The sequence below is a fragment of the Chiloscyllium punctatum genome, chromosome 37 (assembly GCF_047496795.1).
Source record: "Chiloscyllium punctatum isolate Juve2018m chromosome 37, sChiPun1.3, whole genome shotgun sequence".
Classification (NCBI taxonomy): Eukaryota; Metazoa; Chordata; class Chondrichthyes; order Orectolobiformes; family Hemiscylliidae; genus Chiloscyllium; species Chiloscyllium punctatum.
The window spans coordinates 23,599,933-23,621,670 of NC_092775.1; the positions used below are offsets into that span (position 1 = coordinate 23,599,933).

Sequence of the window (21,738 nt, forward strand, 5' to 3'; positions counted from 1 at the left end):
CTCTTACCATGAATACAGTTGTCAATATCCAGACCCCAAGAACCAGAACCATCGCATTTAAAAGCCAGGTCACCAGTACCAAAATAATCATCTGGATACTAGCAACACTCAAATCACCCAATTATCAGCCATGTCCCACACATCCAGCAATCTAGCACAAAAACTCAGAACATGGTAAGAGTCAAAGAATTTAACACTATCCATAAACACTTTACAATAACTTTGACTAATAAACAGAAATCCTTTCCCCAAAACTAATCTTATATACCCTATCCCTTAAACTGTCTTTCAGTCATCCTCATCCATTGATCCACCTCATTAACTCTATCCCTTCACTCCTCTCAAACATACTCATGCTGTGACCCCCCCCTCCATAGAGCCCATCCCTTGACCCACCCTCCAATGATCCTTTCCCTTGATCCTGCCCATCAATCCTGCTACTCGACAGCCCACTCCGTTGACCCCCATCCAAACTTATCCTACTCCGTCGATCCCCTTCCAAACACACCCCGCTCCATCAAACCCCAACCAAACACACCCCGCTCTGTCGAACCCCATCCAAACACACCCTGCTCTGTCAACCCCCGTCCAAACACACCCCGCTGTCAACCCCCATCCAAACACACCCCGCTCTGTTGACCCCCGTCCAAACACACCTCGCTCTGTCAACCCCCGTCCAAACACACCCCACTCTGTCAACCCCCGTCCAAACACACCCCGCTCTGTCGACCCCTGTCCAAACAAACCCCGCTCTGTTGACCCCGTCCAAACACACCCCGCTCTGTTGACCCCTGTCCAAAGACACCCCGCTCTATTGACCCCCGTCCAAACACACCCCGCTCTGTTGACCCCCGTCCAAACACACCCTGTTCCGTTGACCCCCATCCAAACACACCCCGCTCCGTTGGCCCCCCATCCAAACACACCCCGCTCTGTTGACCCCCGTCCAAACACACCTCGCTCTGTCAACCCCCGTCCAAACACACCCCACTCTGTCAACCCCCGTCCAAACACACCCCGCTCTGTCGACCCCTGTCCAAACAAACCCCGCTCTGTTGACCCCGTCCAAACACACCCCGCTCTGTTGACCCCTGTCCAAAGACACCCCGCTCTATTGACCCCCGTCCAAACACACCCCGCTCTGTTGACCCCCGTCCAAACACACCCTGTTCCGTTGACCCCCATCCAAACACACCCCGCTCCGTTGGCCCCCCATCCAAACACACCCCACTCTGTCAACCCCCATCCAAACAAACCCCGCTCTGTCAACCCCCGTCCAAAGACACCCCACTCCGTCGACCCCACCCCCATCCAAACACACCCCAGTCGATCAACCCCCATCCGAACAGCCCCCTCCCAAACAGCCCACTCCATCAATCCCCATCCAAACACCCACCCTCTGCCAACCCGCTTCCAAACAGCCCCCCTCCGTCAACCCCCATCCAAACACCCACCTCCGTTAACCACCATCCAAGCACCCACCTCCGTCAACCCCCATCCAAAGACACCCCGCTCCGTCGACCCCCGTCCAAATACACCCCGCTCCGTTGGCCCCCCATCCAAACACACCCCGCTCCGTCAACCCCTGTCCAAACACACCCCGCTCCGACGACTGCTAACCAAACATACCCCGCTCCGTCGAAACCCCCGTCCAAACACACCCCGCTCCGTCAACCCCTGTCCAAACACACCCCGCTCCGTCAACCCCTGTCCAAACACACCCCGCTCCGTCAACCCCTGTCCAAACACACCCTGCTCCGTCGACCGCTGTCCAAACACACCCCACTCTGTTGACCCCCTGTCCAAACACACCCCGCTCTGTTGACCCCCCGTCCAAACACACCCCACTCCGTTGACCCCCGTCCAAACACACCCTGCTCCGTTGACCCCCGCTCCTTTGACCCCCATCCAAAGACACCCCGCTCCATTGACCCACATCAAAGACACCCCGCTCCGTCAACCCCCATCAAAGTTACTCCGCTCCATCGACCCCCCCATCCAAAGACACTCTGCTCCGTCGACCCCCATCCAAACACACCCCACTCCGTAGACCCCCGTCCAAAGACACCCCGCTCCGTCGACCCCCGTCCAAAAACACCCCGCTCCGTTGACTCCCATCCAAACACACTCTGTTCTGTCGTCCCCCATCAAAGACACCCCGTTCCATCGACTCCCATCCAAAGACACCCCGCTCTGTCGACCCCCGTCCAAATACACCCCGCGCCATTGACCTCCATCCAAACACACCCACTCCGTCGACCAACCCGTCCAAATACACCCCGCTCCGTCGATCAACCCATCCAAACACACCCCTCTCCGTCAGCGCCCCCCATCCAAACACACCCCGCTCTGTCAACCAACCCATCCAAACACACCCCACAATATTGACCCCCCCCATCCAAACACACCCTGCTCCGTCAACCCCTTTCCAAACACACCCCGCTCCGACGACCACTAACCAAACATACCCCGCTCCGTCGAACCCCCCCGTCCAAACACACCCCGCTCCGTCAACCCCTGTCCAAACACACCCCGCTCCGTCAACCCCTGTCCAAACACACCCCGCTCCGTCGACCGCTGTCTAAACACACCCCGCTCTGTTGACCCCCCATCCAAACACATCCCGCTCTGTTGACCCCCCCATCCAAACACAACACGCTCTGTCGACCCCTGTCCAAATACACCCCGTTCCGTCGACCCCCGTCCAAACAGATCCCGCTCCGTTGACCCCCGTCCAAAGGCACCCTGCTCCTTTGACCCCCATCCAAAGACACCCCGCTCCATTGACCCACATCAAAGACACCCCGCTCCGTCAACCCCCATCAAAGTTACTCCGCTCCATCGACCCCCCCATCCAAAGACACCCCCGTCCAAAAACACCCCGCTCCGTTGACTCCCATCCAAACACACCCCGCTGTCGTCCCCCATCAAAGACACCCCATTCCATCGACCCCCATCCAAAGACACCCTGCTCCGTTGACCCCCACCAAAGACACCCTGCTCCGTTGACCCCCACCAAAGACACCCTGCTCCATCGACCCCCATCCAAAGACACCCCGCTCCATCGACCCCCATCAAAGTTACTCCGCTCCATCGACCCCCATCCAAAGACACCCCACTCCATCAACCCCCGTCCAAACACACCCCACTCCGTTGACCCCCAAAGACACCCCACTCCGTCGACCCCCATCAAAGATACTCGGCTTCTTCAACCCCCATCCAAAGACACGCCGCTCCGTCAACCCCCATTAGAACACACCCCGCTCCATCGACCCACATCCAAAGGCACCGCGCTCCATCGACCCCCATCCAAAGACACCCCGCTCCATCGACCCCCGTCCAAACACACCCCACTCCGTCGACCCCCATCAAAGATACTCGGCTCCTTCAACCCCCATCCAAAGACACCCCGCTCTGTCGACTCCCATCTAAAAACACACCGCTCCGTCTACCCCCGTCCAAACAAACCCCGCTCCATTGACCCCCTCCGTCCAAACACACCCCGCTCCATCGAACCCCCCCATCCAAACAAACCCCGCTCCGTCGACCCCCCCCGTCCAAACACACTCTGCTCTGTTGACCCCCGTCCAAACAAACCCCGCTCCGTCGACCCCCATCCAAACATACTCCGCTCCGTCGACACCCATCCTAACACACTCCGCTCCGTCGACCCCACCGTCCAAACACACTCCACTCCGTCGACCCCCCCCGTCCAAACACACTCCGCTCCATCGACCCCCCCCATCCACACACACCCCGCTCCGTCGACCCCCATCCAAACACACCCCGCTCCGTCGACCCCCATCCAAAGACATCTCGCTCCGTCGACCCCCATCCAAACACACCCCGCTCTGTCGACCCCCATCCAAACACACCACGCTCCGTCGACCCCCATCCAAACACACCCCGCTCCGTCGACCCCCATCCAAACACACCCCGCTCCATCGACCCACATCCAAAGGCACCCCCCGCTCTGTCAACCCCCATCCAAACACACCCGCTCCGTCGACCCCCATCCAAATAAATCCCACTCCATTGACCCCACCAAAGACACTCCGCGCCATTGACCCCCATCCAAAGACACCCCGCTCCGTCGACCCCCGTCCAAACACACCCTGCTCCGTTGACCCCCAAAGACATCCTGCTCTGTCAACCCCCATCCAAAGACATCCCGCTCCGTCGACCCCCATCCAAACACACCCCACTCCGTCGACCCCTGTCCAAACACACCCCGCTCCGTCGACCCCCATCCAAAGACAGCCTGCTCCATCGACCCCCATCCAAAGACACCCCGCTCCATCGACCCCCATCAAAGTTACTCCGCTCCATCGACCCCCATCCAAAGACACCCCGCTCCATCAACCCCCGTCCAAACACACCCCACTCCGTTGACCCCCAAAGACACCCCACTCCGTCGACCCCCATCAAAGATACTCGGCTTCTTCAACCCCCATCCAAAGACACGCCGCTCCGTCAACCCCCATTAGAACACACCCCGCTCCATCGACCCACATCCAAAGGCACCGCGCTCCATCGACCCCCATCCAAAGACACCCCGCTCCATCGACCCCCGTCCAAACACACCCCACTCCGTCGACCCCCATCAAAGATACTCGGCTCCTTCAACCCCCATCCAAAGACACCCCGCTCTGTCGACTCCCATCTAAAAACACACCGCTCCGTCTACCCCCGTCCAAACAAACCCCGCTCCATTGACCCCCTCCGTCCAAACACACCCCGCTCCATCGAACCCCCCCATCCAAACAAACCCCGCTCCGTCGACCCCCCCCGTCCAAACACACTCTGCTCTGTTGACCCCCGTCCAAACAAACCCCGCCCCGTCGACCCCCATCCAAACATACTCCGCTCCGTCGACACCCATCCGAACACACTCCGCTCCGTCGACCCCACCGTCCAAACACACTCCTCTCCATCGACCCCCCCATCCACACACACTCCGCTCCGGCAAACACCCCCATCCAAACACACTCCGCTCTGTCGACCCCTGTCCAAACACACTCCGCTCCGTCGACCCCCGTCCAAAGACACCCCGCTCTGTCAACCCCCGTGCAAACACACTCCGCTCCACTGACCCTCGACCAAAGACACCCCCTCCGTCCACCCTTATCCAAAGACAACCTGCTCTTTCATCCTCCTTCCAAACACACCCCGCTCCGTCAACCCCCATCCAAAGATACCCCACTCCATCGAAACCCGTCCAAACACACCCCGCTCAGTCGACCCCCGTCCAAACACACCATGCTCTGTCGAACCCCCGTCCAAACACACCCCGCTCTGTCGAACTCCATCCAAACACACCCCGCTCTGTCGAACTCCATCCAAACACACCCCACTCCATCGACACTCCCCGTCCAAACACCCTCCATCCGTCAACCCCCTTCCAAACAGCCCCCTCCGTCAACCCCCATCCAAACACCCCGCACTGTCAACCCCCTTCCAAACACCCCCTCCGTCGACCCCCGTCTAAACACACCCCGCTCCATTGACCCCCATTCAAAGACACTCCGCTCCATTGACCCCCATCCAAAGACACCTCGCTCCGTCGACCCCCATCCAAAGACACCCCACTCCGTCGACCCCCATCCAAAGACACGCCGCTCCGTCGACCCCCATTTGAACACACCCCGCTCCATCGACCCACATCCAAAGGCACCGCGCTCCATCGACCCCCATCCAAAGACACCCCGCTCCATCGACCCCCGTCCAAACACACCCCACTCCGTTGACCCCCAAAGACACCCCACTCCGTCGACCCCCATCAAAGATACTCGGCTCCTTCAACCCCCATCCAAAGACACCCCGCTCTGTCGACTCCCATCTAAAAACACACCGCTCCGTCTACCCCCGTCCAAACAAACCCCGCTCCATTGACCCCCTCCGTCCAAACACACCCCGCTCCATCGAACCCCCCCATCCAAACAAACCCCGCTCCGTCGACCCCCCCCGTCCAAACACACTCTGCTCTGTTGACCCCCGTCCAAACAAACCCCGCTCCGTCGACCCCCATCCAAACATACTCCGCTCCGTCGACACCCATCCTAACACACTCCGCTCCGTCGACCCCACCGTCCAAACACACTCCACTCCGTCGACCCCCCCCGTCCAAACACACTCCGCTCCATCGACCCCCCCCATCCACACACACCCCGCTCCGTCGACCCCCATCCAAACACACCCCGCTCCGTCGACCCCCATCCAAAGACATCTCGCTCCGTCGACCCCCATCCAAACACACCCCGCTCTGTCGACCCCCATCCAAACACACCACGCTCCGTCGACCCCCATCCAAACACACCCCGCTCCGTCGACCCCCATCCAAACACACCCCGCTCCATCGACCCACATCCAAAGGCACCCCCCGCTCTGTCAACCCCCATCCAAACACACCCGCTCCGTCGACCCCCATCCAAATAAATCCCACTCCATTGACCCCACCAAAGACACTCCGCGCCATTGACCCCCATCCAAAGACACCCCGCTCCGTCGACCCCCGTCCAAACACACCCTGCTCCGTTGACCCCCAAAGACATCCTGCTCTGTCAACCCCCATCCAAAGACATCCCGCTCCGTCGACCCCCATCCAAACACACCCCACTCCGTCGACCCCTGTCCAAACACACCCCGCTCCGTCGACCCCCATCCAAAGACACTCCGCTCCATCGACCCCCATCCAAAGACACTCCGCTCCATTGACCCACATCCAAAGGCACCCCGCTCTGTCAACCCCCATCCAAACACACCCCGCTCCGTCGAACCCCATCCAAAGACATCCCACTCCATTGACCCCACCAAAGACACTCCGCTCCATTGACCCCCGTCCAAAGACACCCCGCTCCGTCGATCCCCGTCCAAACACACCCTGCTCCGTTGACCCCCAAAGACACCCCTCTCCGTCAACCCCCATCCAAAGACATCCCGCTCCGTTGACCCCCATCCAAACACACCCCCTCCGTTGACCCCCATCTAAACACACCCCGCTCCGTTGACCCCCATCCAAAGACACCCTGCTCCGTCGACCCCCATCTAAACACACCCCGCTCCGTCGACCCCCATCCAAAGACACCCCGCTCCGTCGACCCCCATCCAAACGCACCCCGCTCCGTCGACCCCCATCCAAAGACACCCCACTCCGTCGACCCCCATCCAAACACACCCCGCTCCATCGACCCCCATCCAAACACACCCCGCTCCGTCGACCCCCATCCAAACGCACCCTGCTCCATCGACCCCCCATCCAAAGGCACCCCGCTCTGTCAACCCCCATCCAAACACACCCCGCTCCATCGAACCCCATCCAAACACACCCCGCTCCGTCGACCCCCATCCAAACGCACCCTGCTCCATCGACCCCCATCCAAAGGCACCCCGCTCTGTCAACCCCCATCCAAACACACCCCGCTCCGTCGACCCCCATCCAAAGACATCCCGCTCCGTCAACACCCATCCAAAGACACCCCACTCCGTCGACCCCCATCCAAAGACACCCCACTCCATCGACCCCCATCCAAAGACACTCCGCTCCATCGACCCCCATCCAAAGACACCCCGCTCCGTCGACCCCCATCCAAAGACACCCCGCTCCGTCAACCCCCATCCAAACACACCCCGCTCCATCGACCCACATCCAAAGGCACCCCGCTCTGTCAACCCCCATCCAAACACACCCTGCTCCGTCGACCCCCATCCAAAGGCATCCCACTCCATTGACCCCACCAAAGACACTCCGCTCCATTGACCCCCATCCAAAGACACCCCGCTCCGTCGACCCCCGTCCAAACACACCCTGCTCCGTTGACCCCCAAAGACACCCCGCTCTGTCAACCCCCATCCAAACACACCCCGCTCCGTCGAACCCCATCCAAAGACATCCCACTCCATTGACCCCCATCCAAACACACCCCGCTCCGTCGAACCCCATCCAAAGACATCCCACTCCATTGACCCCCATCCAAACACACCCCGCTCCGTCGACCCCCATCAAAGATACTCCACTCTTTCGACCCCCGTCCAACAACACCCCGCTCTGTCAACCCCCATCCAAACACACCCCGCTCCGTCGACCCCCATCCAAAGACATCCCGCTCCGTCAACACCCATCCAAAGACACCCCACTCCGTCGACCCCCATCCAAAGACACCCCACTCCATCGACCCCCATCCAAAGACACTCCGCTCCATCGACCCCCATCCAAAGACACCCCGCTCCGTCGACCCCCATCCAAAGACACCCCGCTCCGTCAACCCCCATCCAAACACACCCCGCTCCATCGACCCACATCCAAAGGCACCCCGCTCTGTCAACCCCCATCCAAACACACCCTGCTCCGTCGACCCCCATCCAAAGGCATCCCACTCCATTGACCCCACCAAAGACACTCCGCTCCATTGACCCCCATCCAAAGACACCCCGCTCCGTCGACCCCCGTCCAAACACACCCTGCTCCGTTGACCCCCAAAGACACCCCGCTCTGTCAACCCCCATCCAAACACACCCCGCTCCGTCGAACCCCATCCAAAGACATCCCACTCCATTGACCCCCATCCAAACACACCCCGCTCCGTCGAACCCCATCCAAAGACATCCCACTCCATTGACCCCCATCCAAACACACCCCGCTCCGTCGACCCCCATCAAAGATACTCCACTCTTTCGACCCCCGTCCAACAACACCCCGCTCCATTGACCCCCATCAAAGACACTCCGCTCAGTCCACCCCCATCCACTGCCATCCCCTCCATTGACCCTGTGTCCCTAGGCAACCTCCTCTACTGACACCATCTCCCCACCCTCATTTACCCCATCTCTCGACTCACCTCTGGCCGTCACCATGTTGTTGGGACGAGCCAAGCCTGTTGTGATGTGATGTGATATTCTGGGTGTGGGGGGAACAAAGTTACTGTTGGGAACCACACTCACCGACTCACAGCAAGTGACACCTCGGCAAAGGTTCCTTCAACGTCGCCACAGCTGGAGAGATAGAGAGAGATGGCCCCGTTCGTTGAGTTTGTGTGAGACGGTACCGCGGCCGATGAGCGTTGACAGCCCGAAGTCCAGCTCGGGCCACGAGAGGGGGAGGGGATTCGAACGACCTCCAGACCCCGCGGGCACGCATGCGCGAGCAGCGCCGGTAAGCCCGTGACGCCACCGCGTTAGCGCCGCCTCACGCGTCGTGATGTATCAACCCTTCGTCACCTTCCCTCTCCCTGCACGTGGGGCACTCTTCAGGATCAGCTGATACAGTGTGCTACATCAGACTCTGCTCCACTTCCCCAAACTCTATTCACATTAAATCCCTGACCCCTTCCAGCTGAAGACCGTACAAACAGAAAGTACTGGACAAACTTAGCAGGTTTGGCAAAGCAAAACAGTAAATGTTTCTAGTCCTGCATGACTTCTTCACTCTGTTTTTCTCTCTCCCACAGCTGCTGACAGACCTGCCGAGTTTTTCTGGCACTTTCGGTTTTTGATTTCGGATTTACAGCGTCTGCGCCGTCTTGTTTTTATCGAACTACTGGTGTCAGCGCAGCTTTTTTAAAATTACCCGTTTCGTCCTGACACATGCCTTGGTATATTAGTTAATAAATGTTCATATGCAGACTTAGGAAGTGAATAGCTGTTATGGCATTTATTATTGGTCATGGAATATAGAGACATATTTTGCGACAGTTTGGGGTATCGAGCACATCTGGGGCACAGTGCTAACTGTTTTGATCAATTATTCAAGGAAAGAGAAGCAGACTAAAGCAGATTCACCTGACGGATTCCTGGGATGGGGGGTTTTATCCTATGAGGAAAGGTTGAACAGCTTGAGCCTATATCCATTGGAGTTTAGAAGATTGAGAAACAATCTTATTGAAATACAAGGTCCTGAGAAAATTTGACAGAGTAGAAGTTGAAAGGATGTGGTACATGGTGGCTCAGTGGTTACCACTGATGCCTCTCAGCACCAGGGACACAGGTTTGATTCTACCATCAGACAGCTGTCTGTGTGGAGTTTGCACATTCTCCCTGTCTGCGTAAGTTTCTGTAGGGTGCTTCGATTTCCTCCCATAGGCTAAAAATGTGCAAGTTGGATGGATTGGCCATCGGGCCCAGGGAGATGTAAGTTGGGTGTGTTTGCCATGGAAATTTAGGGTAGAGGGGATAGGTTTGAGTGGGATGCTCTTTGGAGGGTCAGAATGGAACTGTGGGCCGAATGCCTGTTTCCGCACTTAGAGATTCGCTGATGATGAGACTTTTTCTCTTGAGAGAAACATAAGAACAAAAGGAAGTAGTTTTACGGTAACAATGAGAACTTGTTTGAGGGTCATGAGTCTTTGGAAGTAATGGATTCAGTGGGATTTAATATTTTTAGGCCGAGATAGTTACATTCTTTACTCGCAAGGGAGTCAGAGTGTGGGTATTGGCTGGCAGGCAAGAACGTGGATTCCAGGCTACAGTCAGACTAGTCATTAATGTGTCTTATTGACTGGAGGTGTAGACCTAACCTGCTGAATGGCATCTTCCTGCTTCTAATTCCTTTGTAGCTCGATATGCTTCTGCACTTCAGCAAAGTGAAAAGATTTTACCACATTAACTATGGAATGTTGTAGTTAATTATCGATCTATTTTACAAACTCGGATTGAAATCTGTGTTTAATTCAGAATTCAAATTAATCTGCAAGGCGGAATTACTCTATGGATGAGTCGAGAGTGTGGTGCTGGAAAACTACAGTAGGTCTGGCAGCATCCGGGGAGCAGGAGAATCGCCCATTAGCCCTTATCAGGCCCGAATTCACTTCGAGTTTTAAATTACAACCCACAATCTTTCAACCAGCCGTAGATTACAATGTGATTGACTCAACAACTGAACGAGTCAATCGTTTATCCCGAAAGGTCGATTCTCCTGCTCCTCGGATGCCGCCTGACTTGCTGTGTTTTTTTTTCCAGCACCATACTCGACTCTGATCTCCAGCATCTGCAGTACTCACTTTCTCTAGTTTACTCAATGGATCAACTACTGTGGGGAATCAAAGCCTATGATTCTATTTTTTAAAATCGTACGATCACTCCACATAGTTTTTAAACTCAATCTGAACATGTTGATAAAATGGTAAAGATGGTGAAGTTGGTATGTTTGGAAATAGCATGCTTATTTGCTACGATGTCCTGTCAATTAAGTCCTTATTATGCATAATACACAAAATTCGCTTTGTTCAACATTTATAAACTGGACCGCAGTTTGTATAACTAATTATTTACTCTAAAAGCGCTTCTATCAAAAACATGCTAAATCAGTGCTAATTGCAAATATTATAATGTAGGCTGTCTCGTTAAGTTCAAAAGTTTCCTGACACACAACAAAGTTGGAGATGGCGGCTAATTGTTTCTGCTCCATTCCTGCCGGAAGGGTGGAAACAACGTTCCCTTTCATTGATTGACTCAACAACTGAACGAGTCACAGTGTAATCTGCGGCTGGTTGAAAGATTGTGGGCTGTAATTTAAAACTCGAAGTGAATTAAGTTCTGCACGCTAATCGGTGAAGGCGAAATTATAACTGATTATTCTCGGAGTTTTGTACGGGTTTTCCTTTCAGTCTTCCAACACATAGCGGCAGACTGTGTGTCCTGAATTGATCTATTCATTTAATCGGTGTAGGAGTTGGATGCTCTGAGGTGTACTTTATCATTCTGTGCACAGATCAGTTTCCAGGCTCTCATTAAATCGGGTATCTGCTCATATAAGGATAGATAGCCTTAACCAAATCAGACAACATTACTGTATATTTTGGGAATATAGTGTCAAAGAGCATCAGATTTGAATTTCATAAAGCAATTTGAGATTGAGAAAGGGATTGTAATAGAAAACTCCTTTTAGTTAAAGAAGGGACCTCGAAATTGTAATCACTGGATGTCAAGAATGGTCCAAATCTAAATAGTTTCCTGTTATGTTCTCAGATTACTTCCACACCTTAAATGGAATCAGATTCCAGCAGTGTCACTTTATTTATGTATACATCAATTCAAGCCACTGACTTAGCATAGCTACAGGGAATTTTTTTTAACTTATTTCTTTATAAGAGTGAGTTTCAAACAAACTAACATTTTTTAAAAATCTTCTCTGGTATCAGATTTAATGTTATAATATTAAAAGCATGGAGAAATTATTTCAATTCCTCTTTACATCAATAATATAAGAGCAAAACATGGAAGCAAATTTCTAAATATCTTTCTAACTCCAATATCAAAGCAGCCATTAAGATGCAATCCATACCATTGAAGTTGGTCTTTGGTTATATAAAAAAGATGTGTGGTGCAAAAGCAGGCTTTTGAAAATTTTTGTGGCATGTGATCATTGATGGGGCCAGCAAGTATTGCCCATTCCTAGTTGTCTTTAAGAAGATGGTAGCGAGCTGCCTTCTTGAATCGCTGCAGCCTCTCTGGTGTAGACACAAATGCCAAGTTGTTCGGAAGGCAGTTCCAAGATTTTGACCCAGTGACCGTGAAGAATGGCAATATGTACCCACATTGGGATGATGGGTGGCTTGGAGGACAAATTGCAGCCATTGTTCTGATGTACCTGCTGCCATTAGTCCTTCTCGATGGTTGTGTCAGGGCTTTGGAAAGTACTGTCAAAGGAGCTTTGAATTTCTGCAGTGCATTTTATAGGTGGTACATTGCTACAGAGCACCAGTGAAGGATGGAGTGGATTTTTGTGAATTGGATGCCATTCATGGTTAGTGTCAAATTCTTAAGTGTTGTGAGAGCTGCACTCATCCAGGCTATTCCAACACACCCCTGGCTTGGGCCTCATAGATGGTAGCCAGGGAATTCAGGAGGTGAGTTACTTGCTGGAAGATTTAAGCCTCTGATCTGCATTTGTAACCATAGTATTTAGAGACTTAGCTAGATAGAACAGTGAATTGTGAGGATGATGCTGAGCAACTTTAGTGGGACATTGACAAGTTGGCCAAAAGGGCAGACACTTAGCATATGAATTTCAATGCAGAGAAATATGAGGTGATGCACTTTCTTTGAAGAAAGAAAGCTTAGTTGTATAATTATTGAGGGGAGTACAGGAGCAGAGGGCCCTCCGGTATCACATTCATGATTTTTTTTGAAGGTGACCATTTATCATGAAAGGCATGGAGTATAAAAGCAAGGAAGTGATGCTGCACCTCTACAAATCATTGGTCAGCCCACATTTGGAGCATTGTGTTCCGTTCTGAGTGTGTTTATTGAAGGAAGGATGTTTATGCATGGAGATGATTCAAAGGAGATTTACCAAAAAGATAGTAGAAATGAGGGATTTCAGATACACAAACAGGTTAGGCTTATTCTCCTTTTAATTAGATTAAGAGGCAACCTTATTGATGTGTTCAAAATTAAGAACAATGTTGACAGAATAAAGAAGGATATTCTGTTTCCACCAGTTAGTATGTCAGTAACTGGAGTTTGGAATTTCAAGATTGTCAGCAATTAGACCAGGGACTGATAGGAGGAGAAATTTCTCAACTCAGAGTTCAGAATCCTAAAGGGGGAAGGGAAGGCATGTTTAGAAGTGAGATCATGCTGGAGATGCAGAAATAGTGGGGCTTACCCATTGAAAGGTGAAGTTTAGATCCGAGTGGTGCTGGAATAGCACAGCAGGTCAGGCAGCATCCGAGAAGCAGGAGAATCGACATTTCGGGCAAAAGCTCTTCATCAGGAATAGAGGCAGGAGGCGAAAGGGAGAGGGATGGGGGATTGGCAGGTAGGACAGTGCTGAGCTGGAAGGGTGGAACTGAGGTAAGGGGGGGGGAGGGGAAATGAGGAAACTGGTGAAGTCCACATTGATGCCCTGGGGTTAAAGTGTTCTATGCCTACCACATTGAATGGTGAAGGCTGGTGCAGCGGAAGGAAAAGATAAGAGGATTGCATCCAAGAACTTGGGAAGAGGTGCGAGCAGAAGTTTGGGAAATGAAACTAGCACAGTCAACAGTCTTATCAATCATGGTGGAAGAGAATTGAGCATAAAATAAGACATATATTAGAGTGAGTGGTACAAAAGATAGCAACATCAGAGTTGAAGTGACGAGAGAATGTGTCTTGGATACATCTGATTTCCAGCTTTTTTGATTTATTTTAGATTTTTAACATGTATGGTAATTCGCTTTAATAATCATACCTTTATCCTTTTAAAGCAAACAGGACATTTTTTGGTGTTCTATTAGTATGTGAAGCAGAACTGTCTCTGTGGTACATTTCTACATCACAAAGACTGGCTTAGCTTCACTGAACAGTTTCAACTATATAAGGCATCTTATCTGTTTGTAGATTTCCTTGTGCTAATATGCCAAAATCCAGTGTACAACAAGCTATTTGGCAGGAATCCAGTCAGCATTTTATTTCCTTGTATGGACAAATGCCTGGAATGGGAGGGGAGGGAGCTTAAACAGCTGTCACTAGACATTGGATGGTGTGAACACATGACTTGTACATCAGCTTAAGCAGAGCAAAAACTGGCATTGCTCTGGTACTTCAGACTTGAAGAAAATCTTGTATTTCTCATTTTTTTTAATACAGGTAAGAAATATTTATAGATATAGTATCCATGGATATCGTTGTGAATTATCAATATTTAGCACTTTCTAGCTGTTATAGTGAATCAGACGAATTTATAAGTTGAGAAACTGCAGTCTTATGTCAGCTTGCCAAAAATGCATCTTTGGAGGAAGTAATACCAAAGTTAACTTTACAGGACAACTCATAGACTTGTAAAAGAGGACAACAATAAGTACATAAATAGAAATGTTTTTAAAGTGAGATTAGCAAAACATTTTTACTACAAAATTAGATCTTTGACTTAAACTTGAGAAATGTTTGGGCAGAAACAATAAAGTTTAAAAAACATGGGTAGTTGAGAAGTTTGTTCGTCTGGATAAACTGTAAATTCATTCATTTATTAATTAATTATTGGTTTCACTTTGTATAAACTTCTCATTGGAGAAGATTTCCTCTGTTCCTTATATGGTGGCATCAAAAGACAAGGAAAATTTCTTTTGCAGCAAGGTTGTTAATATACTTCTGACTTGCTTGATACTGTTATCACGGGACTTTTCCTTCATTGTATAGAATAATTAGTTAACCTTCCAACTTGAAGGTTGCAGATTTATGTAAAAAGATAAAGTTATTAATTGGTTTTTAGTATGTTGTCAGCCTCTACTGTTTCAAATGTTGAAAACCCTTAGTGTGTAATCCCATGAGACTGCTGTGTAGTTAGTGATCACTACATTCTTTAGGATAAAAAAAACTGCACATTTGACAATGATTACAGCAATGTTATCTCGAGGCATTGGTCTGGTAATCAGTTTAAAGCCAGAGACTTTTGCTTGCATTCCTAAGCTTCCGAGTAGCATAAACATTGCATTGCAAAAAGTGGTTAGCTTGTTAAATGAACTGTGAACTTTTGGGTAAATTTGACTGGAGCAGTTTCTAAGCTGGGTAAACAAGATTTCAAAATGGCTAAGAAGTGAAAAAAAACTTTATTGGATCTAGTGAAAAGCATATTAACTTTTTATTCTAAGCAAGGGTTAACATGAAAATATTAGCTGAACAAAATGGAATAAATGGGAGTTGGTTTCAAATATTAATCAAAGTCAAAATAACAAAAACAACTTTTACTTGGGAATAGCATTGCTTTATAGCAACAAAAGCTGCAGCGTTTTAAGATTTAAAAGATTCCACATACAATTAGATAAAAGACATTGCACTACAGTTTACATTCATTGCAAGTCCTAAAGCGATTTTTTTTTTTTTTTTTTTTTTTCTTTTGCATAAAATAAAAAATGTTATAGATACTCACCAAGTCAGACAGCATCTGTGGCGAAAGCAAGTGTTAATCTTGTAAACTGATGACTTTTTTAAATCAGAACACCATTGTTGTTCTTGTTCTCTTTTGAAGACATGACGACATTTAAGGTTCAGTTTTGATAGACCCTATCTCGGCATCAATCTTACACAGTGGGCAGATGGTTAGGACCATATTCACAAGGGTGCCAAATAAGATTGATCTTCTAGTGTGTGGAACAGTAAGATTAACAATACATATGTTGACCAATTAATGTATGATTTTAATAGATGGTAGTAAAGAATACATTGGCAGATTTCTCAGCTAATAGGAGAAATGGGGAATCACTTAATTGCTCAATTTCAGTGGCAAATTTGAGCACTGTACAGAGTTCATTAAACAGTGTAAAGAAATTATTTGCAGCTATAAATTCAAATATCATATCACTTTTATGTATCAGAAGAATGGAAATGACCTGTTGGTGGTCAGAGACATCTTTGTTATGGTAACCAACAAAGATGTAAGCAAGATCTGGGCCTAGAGGGGATACCTTAAGATGCTCCTTTAAACCCTACATCTTTGACCAAGGTTTTTGGTCACCAGTTCTAATATCCCCTTCTGCAGTGATGTCAAATGATAAAGCAATACTGCATGAAAACAGACCCTTAAGTCCAACTAGTCCATGCTGACCATGTTGCCAAAGTAAACTAGTCCCACTTCCTGCTTTTGGCCCTTGTCTCTCCAAACCTTTTCCAGTAATGTACTTATCCAAATGTCTGTTAAACATTGTAACTGTACCTGCATCCATCACTACCTCTGGCAGTTCATTCCACATGAACCACTCTCCGTGAAAACAAAAGTTGCTCCTCGTGTCCTTTTTAAAACCTCTTCCTCTCACCTTTAAAAATATGTCCTGAGTTTTGAATTCCCCATCCTAGGGAAAAGACCCTTGCCATTCTAAAGATCACCCCTCAACCTCCCATGCTCCACTGAAAAGAAGTCCCAGCAATTTTTATAACTCAAACCCTCCATTCCTGGCAACATACTGGTAAATCCTCTCTGAACCCTCTCCAATTGAATAATATCCCTCTGTCACAGGGCGACCAAAACTATGCAGAGGAACTCTAGAAGATGCCTCACCAGTGTGTAGTCTACAACTTCAACATGTTGTCCCACACCCATATTCAAAGATCTGAGCAATGAAGGAAAGAATGCCAAATGCTGCCTTAACTGCCCTGTCAACCTAGGTACCTTAACCCCTAGGTGTCTCCATTCTATAACACGACCCAAGGCCCTACCATTAATTGTATAAGTCCTTCCTTTGCTTGTTTTACCAAAATACTTTATGGGGATTATATATTGATGTGACTTTGCCATGTAATGGTTTACCTGATGTAGCAATTCTTATGTTATCCCCATAACATAAGAAAATGGGTGCAGATACCATGGTATTAAATAATCTGACAGATGTTTATTAAAGCTAGCAGTTAGAACATAGAACATAGAACAATACAGCACAGAACAGGCCCTTCGGCCCACAATGTTGTGCCGAACTTCTAACCTAGATTAAGCACCCATCCATGTACCTATCCAAATGCCGCTTAAAGGTCGCCAATGATTCTGACTCTACCACTCCCACGGGCAGCGCATTCCATGCCCCCACCACTCTCTGGGTAAAGAACCCACCCCTGACATCTCCCCTATACCTTCCACCCTTCACCTTAAATTTATGTCCCCTTGTAACACTCTGTTGTACCCGGGGAAAAAGTTTCTGACTGTCTACTCTATCTATTCCTCTGATCATCTTATAAACCTCTATCAAGTCGCCCCTCATCCTTCGCCGTTCCAACGAGAAAAGGCCGAGAACTCTCAACCTATCCTCGTACGACCTACTCTCCATTCCAGGCAACATCCTGGTAAATCTTCTCTGCACCCTCTCCAAAGCTTCCACATCTTTCCTAAAGTGAGGCGACCAGAACTGCACACAGTACTCCAACTGTGGCCTAACTAAAGTCCTGTACAGCTGCAACATCACTTCACGACTCTTGAATTCAATCCCTCTGTTAATGAACGATAATACTCCATAGGCCTTCTTACAAACTCTATCCACCTGAGTGGCAACCTTCAAAGATCTATGTACATAGACCCCAAGATCCCTCTGTTCCTCCACCTGACTAAGAACCCTACCATTAACCCTGTATTCCGCATTCTTATTTGTTCTTCCAAAATGGACAGCCTCACACTTGGCAGGGTTGAACTCCATCTGCCACTCCTCAGCCCAGCTCTGCATCATATCTAAGTCCCTCTGCAGCCGACAACAGCCCTCCTCACTGTCCACAACTCCACCTATCTTCGTATCATCTGCAAATTTACTGACCCACCCTTCGAATCCCTCATCTAAGTCATTAATAAAAATTACAAACAGCAGAGGACCCAGAACTGATCCCTGCGGAACTCCACTTGTAACTGGGCTCCAGGCTGAATATTTACCATCTACCACCACTCTCTGCCTTCAACCGGTTAGCCAGTTTTCTATCCAATTGGCCAAATTTCCCTCTATCCCATGCCTCCTGACTTTTCGCATAAGCCTACCATGGGGAACCTTATCAAATGCCTTACTAAAATCCATGTACACTACATCCACTGCTCTACCCTCATCCACATGCTTGGTCACCTCCTCAAAGAATTCAATAAGACTTGTAAGGCAAGACCTACCCTTCACAAATTCGTGCTGGCTGTCCCTAATCAAGCAGTGTCTTTCCAGATACTCGTAAATCCTATCCCTCAGTACCCTTTCCATTACTTTGCCTACCACAGAAGTAAGACTAACTGGCCTGTAATTCCCGGGGTTATCCCTATTCCCTTTTTTGAACAGGGGCACAACATTCGCTACTCTCCAGTCCCCTGGTACCACCCCCGTTGCCAGTGAAGACGAGAAGATCATTGCCAACGGTACTGCAATTTCCACTCTTGCTTCCCACATAATCCTAGGATATATCCCGTCAGGCCCGGGGGACTTGTCTATCCTCAAGTTGTTCAAAATGTCCAACACATCTTCCTTCCTAACAGGTATCTCTTCTAGCTTATCAGTCCGTTTCACACTCTCCTCTTCAACAATACGGTCCCTCTCGTTCGTAAATACTGAAGAGAAGTACTTGTTCAAGACCTCTCCTATCTCTTCCGACTCAATACACAGTCTCCCACCACTGTCCTTGATCGGACCTACCCTCGTTCTCGTCATTCTCAGGTTTCTCACACACGCATAGAATGCCTTGGGGTTATCCTTGATCCTATCCGCCAAGGATTTTTCATGCCCTCTCTTAGCTCTCCTAATCCCTTTCTTCAGGTCCCTTCTGGCTATCCTGTATCCCTCCACTGCTCTGTCTGAACCCTGTTTCCTCAACCTTATGTAAGCCTCCTTCTTCCTCTTTACTAGACATTCAACCTCCCTCGTCAACCAAGGCTCCCTCACACTACCATTTCTTTCCTGCCTGATCGGTACATACATATCAAGGACACGTCGTATCTGCTCCTTGAAAAAGTTCCACATTTCCACCACATCCTTCCCTGACAGCCTATGCTCCCAACGTATGCTCCTCAAATCCTGTCTGACAGCATCGTAATTTCCCTTCCCCCAATTGTAAAATCTTCCTTGTTGTGCGCACCTATCTCTCTCCATAACCAAGGTGAAAGTCACAGAATTGTGGTCACCATCACCAAAATGTTCACCCACTAACAAGCCCACCACTTGTCCCGGTTCATTACCGAGTACCAAATCCAATATGGCCTCCCCTCTGGTTGGACACTCTACATACTGCGTCAGAAAAGCTTCCTGGACACACTGCACAAACACCGCCCCATCCAATCTACTTGATCTAAAGAGCTTCCAATCAATATTTGGGAAGTTGAAGTCGCCCATGACTACGACCCTGTGGCTTCTGCACCTTTCCAAAATCTGTTTCCCAATCTGTTTCTCCACATCTCTGCTGCTATTGGGGGACCTATATTAAACACCCAACAAGGTGACTGCACCTTTCCTATTTCTGACTTCAGCCCATACTACCTCCAGAGGCAGATCCCCCTCAAACTTCCTTTCTGCAGCCGTTATACCATTTCTAATTAGCAATGCCACCCCCCCTCCTTTTTTACCACCCTCCCTAATCTTACTGAAACATCTGTAACCAGGAACCTCCAACAGCCATTCCTGTCCCTCATCTATCCATGTTTCCGTGATAGCCACAACATCGTAGTCCCAGGTACCGATCCACGCCTTAAGTTCACCCACCTTATTTCTGATACTCCTTGCGTTGAAGTATACGCACTTGAGCCCATCTCTGTGTCCGCAAGTAGTCCCTGTCAGTGCTACCTTCTCCACAGCCTCCCTACAGTCTTGGGCATCCTGACACACAGCTAGCTTACTTGCTGGACTACAAGTCCGGATCCCATCCCCCTGCCAAATTAGTTTAAACCCCCCCGAAGAGTGCTAGCAAACCTACCCCCCAGGATATTGGTGCCCTTCTGGTTCAGGTGCAACCCGTCCTGTTTATACAGGTCCCACCTTCCCCAGAATGCAGTCCAATTGTCCAAATATCTGAAGCCCTCCCTCCTACACCATCCTTGCAGCCACGTGTTCAACTGCACTCTCTCCTTATTCTTTGCCTCTCTGTCACGTGGCACCGGCAACAACCCAGAGATGACGACTCTGTCTGTCCTAGCTTTTAGCTTCCAGCCTAACTCCTTGAGCTCTTGAATGACCTCCCCACCCCTCTTCCTACCTATGTCGTTGGTGCCAATGTGTACCACGACTTCTGGCTGCACACCCTCCCCCTTAAGGATTCTGAAGACACGGTCCGAGACGTCTCGGACCCTAGCACCCGGGAGGCAACAAACCATCCGAGAGTCTCGCCCATGTCCACAGAACCGCCTGTCCGTCCCTCTAACTAGAGAGTCCCCTATAACTAGCGTTCTCCTCCTCTCCCCCTTTCCCTTCTGAGTCTCAGAGCCACAGACCCCTTCACTGCAGCTTACACCTGCAAGGCTGTCCCCCCCCCCCCCCCAATAGTTTCCAAAGCTGTATACTTATTTTTTAGGGGAACGACCACAGGGGGAACCCTGCACTGCCTGCTTCTTCCCCTTCCCACCTCTAACTGTTACCCAGCTACCTCTGTTCTCCGGCGTAACTATGTCCCTGTAGCTTCTATCGATCAGCCTCTCAAATAATCCTCAGCTCATCCAGCTCCAGTTCCAGTTCCCTAACTCGTTCGGTGAGGATCAGGATCTGACTGCATTTCCTGCAGACGAAGTCGGCAGGAGTATCGGTGGTCACCCCTACCTCAAACATCCTGCAGGAGGAACATTCCACCGCCTGCGCTGCCATGACTGTACACTTTGTCTCCAAAAACAAGAACACTGAGTCAATAACCTGTGGACTTTAAAGTTAGGTTAGAGGAGGAGGGTGGGAGGGAGGCCCTACGAAAGTCGGACCTGGGGTCTAGAACACACCCACTCAAATACTAATCACTTACCTTCCCGCCCAGCTATGCGCTCCAACCTCACTTCCGCTGCCCGCTACAGGTAAGTAATTTTGAAACAAACTGTCTTACCTTAGCTGTAGTCTCCCGGGTTCACTTTTCCTCGGCCGCTGCTCCCACTCAACATAGATTATATCAGTGGAGCAGCATTTTTCTCATCAGGTGTCATGCTTCAAGATGGATAAGATGAAGTAGTAGACATTTTATTAAATCAGGTGACCTGTTTTAATACAGTGATATCATAAGCAAGCCTCTTAAAAGTATACAAACATACTGAGTGATGCATAACACAACATTGCCCTTTCTCCAAAGTTTAAAAAGTAGTCCCAAACAGATATACATAGTCATAAAGCAAACAGCAATTGCTGGAGAAACTCA

General features: G+C 49.9%; 2 protein-coding genes across 4 annotated transcripts in view; one reads left to right on the top strand and one right to left on the bottom strand.

Moving 5' to 3' along the window:
* LOC140462939 (phosphatidate phosphatase LPIN2-like) overlaps nt 1-9,145 on the bottom strand; it is a 91,895-nt gene extending 82,750 nt beyond the window's left edge. The window contains exon 1 of one of the 2 annotated variants that reach the window (XM_072556449.1): nt 8,835-9,145. The gene's annotated coding sequence lies outside the window, so the exon portion shown is untranslated. The remainder of the gene's footprint in view (nt 1-8,834) is intronic. The other variant, XM_072556448.1, reaches the window with a different exon arrangement.
* A 50-nt stretch (nt 9,146-9,195) lies between these two features.
* The window catches only part of LOC140462941 (myosin regulatory light polypeptide 9), a 52,633-nt gene continuing 40,090 nt past the window's right edge, over nt 9,196-21,738 (top strand). Inside the window, exon 1 of one of the 2 annotated variants that reach the window (XM_072556452.1) lies at nt 9,196-9,370. The gene's annotated coding sequence lies outside the window, so the exon portion shown is untranslated. Of the gene's footprint in view, nt 9,371-14,413; nt 14,566-21,738 lie in introns of those variants that run through there. The other variant, XM_072556453.1, reaches the window with a different exon arrangement.